Source organism: Nanorana parkeri, unplaced genomic scaffold (assembly GCF_000935625.1).
Source record: "Nanorana parkeri isolate BGI_ZX_2015 unplaced genomic scaffold, ASM93562v1 scaffold1721, whole genome shotgun sequence".
NCBI classification, from domain to species: Eukaryota; Metazoa; Chordata; class Amphibia; order Anura; family Dicroglossidae; genus Nanorana; species Nanorana parkeri.
Genome location: NW_017307989.1, coordinates 205,777 through 213,948, shown reverse-complemented (window position 1 = coordinate 213,948; position 8,172 = coordinate 205,777).

The window sequence follows — 8,172 nt, the reverse complement described above, 5'->3', positions numbered from 1 at the left end:
CCCCTGTCACGGCAGAGAGCCGTGACAGGATCGAGAGGTGAGCGAACCCGGTATGTGTTCGCTCACCTCCCGATCTACTGAGCCGACCTGTGACAGTCTCATTGTCACAGGTTGGCTAGAACTATGAGGTGAGTGAAAAGCACTCACCTCATAGTTCTCCTTTAAGCTGGCAATACACTACTAGATTTCCGAACAAAATTTCATACAAAAGTTCTTTAGTTGAATTTTCTGTTAGTCGATGGGGTCAAGTCAATGATCGATTTGGACCGTCATAACGAAGAACTCGAAGGAGCAGGATGGAAAATGTTTCTCGAACAAACTAAATTCTAACAGTGAATGTGGTCATTTCATTCGGGAAACTGCATTCATTCCAAAAGAGAATGTTAAAATAAAACAAAATGTTGTTCAACATTTGTCAAGTGTCTGATGGCATTATCAGGTGGTAAAGAAAGCTCTTTCATTTGGAAATCTACTAGTGTATGGCCAGCTTTAGTACATGTGTTGTTACTTCAGACTGTGTTGGGATACAGATGTTTTGGGGGTTTACCCTAGCTTCATTTTCTGTGCAATGTTCTCCTCAGTGTGGTTCTTGCAATGGTCAGCTATGGCAGAGGCTACTGCATCACTTGCAGCTAACAACTGTAAGTTACAGTTATAGATGGGCAGATATCATTATCCGCTCTCCATTATACTCCACTAAGTTATGCAAACTGCAACACACATTCATGAAAAAGAAGCCCATGGAATGGATCCCTCGAAGCCCCAAGACGTTCTTTCTGCCTAATGCAGCCAGCAATGATTGGAGGAGAGAAGGCCATGTGGCTTTGAGAGGTCACATGATCTGACCAGGCTCTCCCAGGTTGATTTAAAAAAAAATATTACATCAGTTTTTATTGTACTGCCCTAGCTTCAGAGTTCTGAAACTGGGAAAGCACAATATACATCACAGTGCATTATAAATACAATGCATTTTACCATAAGCACCATTATGGTATGCATTTTAAATGCTCCCCATAGTCTTTCCCCTCTCCTATCCTTGCCTGCGCCACCTTTCTTAACACTGGGTCTTAGATTCTCTGAGGATGACCATTATAGTAACAATTATAATAAAGTAAAAGTTCTTTTTTTTTTTAAGTTGAAGCCAAATCTTTGTTTGTTTGTTTGTTTGTTTGTTTGTTTTTTAAATAAGGAGAAAGTATTTAAACATATATGAGGGTTTTTTATTTTATTATTTCTCTGTTGGATCGATTTTCATTCATCAGTCTATAGGACAGAAATGATGGAGGAATTCTTCTAATGGAGGTACACAAATTGAAATACAATGATCAATGTCCCCATTGATCACCTTTCTTCTCACTTCTGTCTCAGGTGGCAACAGTCACTGAAAAAAAAAAGAGAAGGGAAATCTTCCAAATAGGGGCACGGACAAGTTTCTATTGTCTTCCACCTGAAGTTTAGGGGGTCTATTCCATAGGCAGCCGAGTGACTAACCGACCCGAAGCGAAGTGAGCCGAACGCTGTTCTGCTATTCACTTCAGGCTGGTACGGCTGATTCCAGTACATCGGGTGGCTTCAGCTGGCTTCGGGTCGGCCAAACATGCTCAGCATTCGGCTCGGCTGTTCTGCTTGGTACCTCTGTGGTACTGAGCAGAATAGAAATACAGTTAAAAAAGTAGTAAAAAATAAAATAGAAAAAACGATTGGGCGGAGCTAGCAGTGACAGCCAGCTGCTCCCAACTGTTTTCTATTGGCCGGGCGGTTCTGCTGCCGTCAGAATTAAAAAAAAATCACCATAGGAATGCATAGCTAGATTCCTTTTGGCTATTTCAGTCTCATTGTCACAGGTCGGCTAGAACTATGAGGCTGAGTGAAAAGCACTCGCCTCATAGTTCTCCTTTAACATGCTGTGTGCTATGTGGGAGTATGTCCACAGTTCTGATTTTTTTAAATTAATTTACATTTCTCCATGGGGACTCAAAGTGCTTTCTCTGCTGTTGGGGCGGCTGGTGAGGCAGCCATCTTGGGCACACTCAGTAGAATATCATACCAAAGCTGGCCATACACCTACAGATTTGTTTTGCTCAGCCTGTGGGCTGAACTGAAAAAATTCCACAGATTTCTCCATTCATGATAATCGGTGTGGATGGTCGAATCTTCCACTGCCAGTTATTGAAATCAGCAGTTGCTACTCCAGTGACTGCTGAATTCCCAAACACTCCTTGCATTTGATTGGATGAAGGCACTGTTCAGTCCAAACATTTTCAGACTGGCTCCTTTTACAAAAGTCCATTGAAAACCCGACTTTTGTCAAGTAGGGGGTGCTGGCAAACTTTGGCTGATCCCCCAGGAACTGGACACAATTCGCTCCATGTATGGCCAGCTTAACGCCAAGCTTTTCAGAAAGGAGACAGGAACCAGTTAACCTACCACCATGTCTTTAGACTGTAGTAGGGAACCCCCACAAGCCCAGGGAGGACATGCAAACTCCGTGTAGATAGTATCCTGACTAGGACATTAACCAAGAATCCCAGTGCTACAAGATTAACCAATATACCACTGTGCTGCCCCTTAAATTTCTGCCTGCAGCACTTTGGATGCACTTTAAAATGAAGTGCTGTGACAACGTCTTCCTAAGACCTCTTATTATTATTGCCATCATTTGAAAACTGTGGATTTTTTTACGTACAGTTTTAGCACAGATAAGGCAAATTCACAGCAGATATAGCAGCAAATGTAGTCCTCTTTTAAATACTGATATAAACAAAACATTTTCAAACCTTAAGAAAGAACTCCAGACAAATAGAAAAACTTACCCTTGTAGTGGGACTACCCCTGCAATGAAATGGTTAAGGGCTTGTTTTGGTCTAGGGACTGCAATAAAACAGAATTACTTACCTGATCCTGGCTCCCTTCGGGCTGCTAGCATGGTCCCTATGGCCTCTTCTCCTCTGGGCTCTGGCGGTCTAAGGACCACTGACAGCATTACATCATATGCAGGTCCATTGAGTTTTGACCACCAGATCTGCCTTACTTGACCCCCCTAGACAAAACGAGCACTTAACCCTTGCAGTGGGAGTAGTCCCAATGTGAGGATATGTTTTTTTATTTACTTAGAGTTCTTTTTTAACTGAACAAACTGAAAAGAGAAGCTGATTGGTTACTATGGGCAACTGCTTCAGATTCTGTCGCTCCAGTTTTGAGAAATTCCCCTCTCTGAGGCAAATTTATCAAAACTAGAGCAGACAAAATCTGGAGCAGCTGCGCACGGCAACCAATCAGCATCTCTCTTTCAATTTCAAATCCTAATTGAACAAACTGAAGAGAGCAGCTGATTGGTTGCCATGGGCAACTGTTCCAGATTTTCTCTGCTCCAGTTTTGATGAATTCCCCTCACTGTGTCCTAAGACTCAAACTCTGCTGCTTGCATGATTTTTTTCAAAGTTCACAACATGTATCCAAATATACAGTATGCAAACTGTACCTATGATTAGAATGGTAAAGTTGTCATAGGCAGCAGTGTATTGTGGTTCTAAGGCACCTGAATGTGAACAAAACCTTCAAAGAGTTGTTTTACTGTTTAGGACCCAGAATCTTGTAAGGTTGTAGAAATGCAGCAATGCTACCATGCAGCGATTATGCGTTGACTTAACAAGGCTACATTCATGTTTCTGTGTTTTTCATGCAGTGCTTTAGATGTGTTTTAGAAGCAGTATATATGTGTTACCATTTGCCCTTAAAGCCCAACTGAATCCCCGCTATTTATTACGGTAATGCAGTCAGGCTATACTGTATATACAGTAATAAGTACAGAGCTCTTACTTTAACTGCTAAGTGCTGCACTAAGGGTTAAAATACCCTGTGCAAACAGCATATAAAAGTCAGAGTGTGGCTCTCTCACACAAACCAGCGGCCTGGCTCTCCAGTGGTCTGACATGTTCCCCCGAACACTGTTCTAATCAACAAGGCTCTTGATCCCTGAGTAGCACTGTTGATTGGAGCAGAGTTTGGGGGTACATGTCAGAGTGCTAAGGAGCCTGTTGGCTGCTTTGTGTGAGAGAACTGGGTCTGACTCTCCTATATGCTGCCAGAGCAGGGTATTTTAACCCTTTCGGCAGCACTTAGCAGTTAAAAATTTTTACAAAGACCCATATTTTTCACCATATATGCAGCCTGACTGCACTGCAGTAATAAATACTGAGGGTTCAATTCGACTTTAAAGGAGAACTATGAGGTGAGTGCTTTTCACTCACCTCATAGTTCTAGCCGACCTGTGACAATGAGACTGTCACAGGTTGGCTCAGTAGATCGGGAGGTGAGCTCACCTCTTGATCCTGTCACGGCTCTCTGCCGTGACAGGGGGAGGGGCTGGATTCCCCTCTCCGATCTGCCAGCGCTGACTGGCGGAACGGACGGGGGAGGGGGCGGGTACAGCTGGCTCTGCCTCTAGATAGGCAGAGCCTGCTGTCACTCACGCAGCTGGGCGGATCCCGTCGTCTAAGTCGGGATCCGCTCCGGCTGCGGCGTCTCAGTATACCGCAAGCTGTAGCTCGCGGTAAACTGAGTTTAGGGTAACGGGAGGATGCTAGTTTGTGTCCTCCCGTTACCCTAAGGAGAACTATGGGGAAAAACACTGACCCCATAGTTCTCCTTTAAGCAAGACATGCAAGTAGTCTAAAGCTGATTATATACTATTATTTTTGACAAACACTTATTTCCCCCATCCATGTTTAATTCCCCCTGCTGGGCTACTGTATTCGGACAGCAGTGGGTGGGCTGCTGTTAGAATAGCCCAGGGGTCAGCAACCTGCGGCTCCGGAGCCGCATGTGGCTCGTTCATCCCTCTGCTGCGGCTCCCTGTCCAGGGTGCGGGTGACCAGTCCACATGAGGCCCTGCAGAGCCCACCATAGAGAGTCTCAGATGGGTTGTGCAGGATCTATGGTGTGCTCTGCAGGGTCACTCTCAGGTGTGCTCTGCAGGGTCTCAGGTAAGCCCTGATCCAGTGCGTTACTAAGACCACATATACCTATATACATGCTATACATAGCATAAAGGTAAAAAACAATATATGACGTGTTATCTTCATTTAAGATGTCAAAAGGGTTTTGTGGCTACCGGTGTTTTCTTTTCTATGGGAAACGGGTCCTGGAATACCCCAACAGCGTCTGCCCCTGATTGGCTACAGTCACTGTTCGGCAACAATTTTTGGACCGGCTGCTTCAACAATTGGAAAATCGACTATTGATGAACAGATAGGTGTTGCTGGGGCCAGCAGGCTGAGTCAGCAGGACTCAGACAAAATCCAAGCAGAGTATGGCCAGCTTAAAGAAGAACTCTGGGATTATGAAAAGTTAACCCTCGCAGTAGGGCTACCCTCGCACTGGAAGGGTTAAGTGCTCATTTTGTCTAGGGGGCAAAAATAAAGAAGAAAAACTCATCCGATCCTTGGTCCTTCCTGGCTGCTAGACCGGTCCTTGCAGCCTCCTCTTCCCCGGGCTCTGGAGGTCTAAGGACCCATGACATCATCACGTCTAACACAGGTATATTAGAGGTGAAGATGCTGAGGGACATACGACAGCCGGAGCAAATGGGGAGAGAGGTGAGCGGCCACTTCTGCAGGACCAAGGATTGGGTGAGTGTATCTTCTTTATTTTTGCCTCTAAAGAAAAGCGAGCAGTTAACCCTTGCAGTGCTGTGGTAACCCCACTGCGTAGGTTAGCTTTTCAAAGTTCTGCAGCTCTTCTGTAAGGCTTTACAAATTGGTAATCAATTCATTCATATTATTATATTTTTTAAAAGTCACCATTACAAAGGACCAAGTCTATTTAATGAACGAATACAAGTATTTATGTATAGCAGTCTGTTTATGCAGCACTTTCATCTGCCCATACTCTGTACGAATTTCTGCTGGTTCTTGATGAAGTGACCAAAATTCATTCACTGGGTGAATTAATTTTCACCCACTGAATGATCAGAAAATCGAAGGAGCCGGATGGAAATTTTTTGGCGAACAGTGATGGCAGCCATATGTCTGTTTATAGTGTATGGAGGGATCTGTTATCTTTTTTTTCTTTTTTTGCTTGGACCACAGGTTGAATGAAACAATGTAACAATGTATGGCCAGCTTTAACTCATTGTACATCACATCAGTCCCTGCCCTCTAGGAGCTTACAATCTAAAGCTGGCCATACACCTTACAATTATCTGCAGATTTTCTGTGGTCAGATGGAAAAGGTGCAACAGATTCCCCCATCTACACTTAACTGTGTGGATGGAGTAATCTCCACCTGGGCCAATCTGTTGCACTTTTTCCATCTTACCACAGAAAATCTGCAGATAATTGTAAGGTGTATGGGCACCTTAAGAATACAACCTAGCATCAATATTCAGCTTGTTTGTTCACCTCTGGCATTTGAAGCTGAAAGCACTCAGCTTCACTGTGCCTGAGAAAGGGCTTTGGCATAAGATGTTCTTTTATTGGTGTAACTATGATTTGCATAAACCAGAAAGATTTCCTGTTAGTTCTTTCCCTGCAGGTGGTGAAGATACTTAGAAAACAATAGTGATGTTACAATTTATATGTATCAACATCTGAAACTTTTTCACAACCCATCCACAAACATGATCATTTTTCCTAGAGAAATAAGGCAAATATGTACATGAGAATTGGAATATGTAGCATTCATTTGATGCGTTCTTCATGGATGCTTTCCATTTTCAGCTGGTAAAAGAACATGGCAATCTCTAACAGGTGATTTAGTGGATGGTCACAAACTGTTGCTTTAATTGAGTTATATTGATGTTTATTCACTTCTGTGTACAGGTCAAGCGCTTCTTTATTCGGGGTGAAAGAAGCACTTCGACTTAAAGGAATGGCATGACCCTTTTCGGTTTTCATGGTAAATAAAATAAATGGTCTCGTCAGCGGTTTTCCTTTTCTTTTTTTTTTTCCTCTGTGGCTTTTGTAATCCAAAAATGACATCAATGCAATTTTCATCGGAGACTCGCTATGATTAAAATGTCTTTGCAGCTTGATACTGTAAAAATTAGACATTTGTATGCATTGTTCTAAGGCAAAAAAGAAAAGAAAAGACGATCTAAATATACATGCACCCAGGTCATTAAAAATAGGTCGTGGCGGATACGTGTAGGTGGTATCAATCAAAAACCTGGAGTTCTGCTCTGTTGTTTGAAGTGATACTTTTGTCCTTTTCTTTAGATAGAAAACCCTTAGGGTTTCAGTGTAGTCATTAAGCACATGCGCCTTTTATCTCCTTCTCTCAATTAATTGAATTGAAAAAAAAATATAAGAAAAAAAATCAGATTTCTTTAGAAAAACTAATTCCTGTAGCCTGGTATAGAGTGATTTACTGTAACAGTAATTAAAAGCGTCATGTCCTGGTCAATGCAAGCGCTACTGTCAGCCTCTAGCTATGGTTTAAATAAAATCATACATTGTACTTGAGACTGCAACACTTGTAAAGCACGGTAAGAGCTTTTATTTTATTATATGTACTGTGTTCTAAGTCACCAGGACAGGCTGGATGAATGTAAATATGATGTCTACTAATAGGTTAATTATCTGTAGTATACATGGCAGGCTATAAGAAATAAAGTAAAGCTGTCAGTAATTTGTGTTTAGGAAATGTTTGTTTTTTTTTGCTTGGAACAAGACTGGCTGAAGTTGTGCTTAAGATAATGAAGCCATAAGCACGTGGATGGGTTTTTTTTTTTTTTAAGATGTGTATGAGGAAGAGTAGAGACAGCACGGGCTATGACTTTCAATGTGATTGTCTTCTGAAGAAAGAAGATTATCAGCACTTTAGGACGAAGGTGTTAGAATCACTGGGTGTAAAATGAATTTGTATTTTCATGTAAATCAAATCGAGGTAAAGCAATGCAGCTGACAGGGTGTAGGATCATTTTCCGCAAACAGAATAGCCTTTTTTTCTTTTTTTTTATTCCCAGTATTTCCAGTCCTAGTAATTCACTGCTTTGTGCAATTATAAGACTACCAATTCATACTGAACTATGGGAGCTGCGCGAACTGGGCTCACACCTATTGTACCTAGCCTGCATTATTATTCTATGCTGCCTTTAGCTCCAGGTCTTCGCGTGTTTTATTGTCCTTACATATCCTGCCAATGTGTTTATACATATCCCAATGTGTCTGC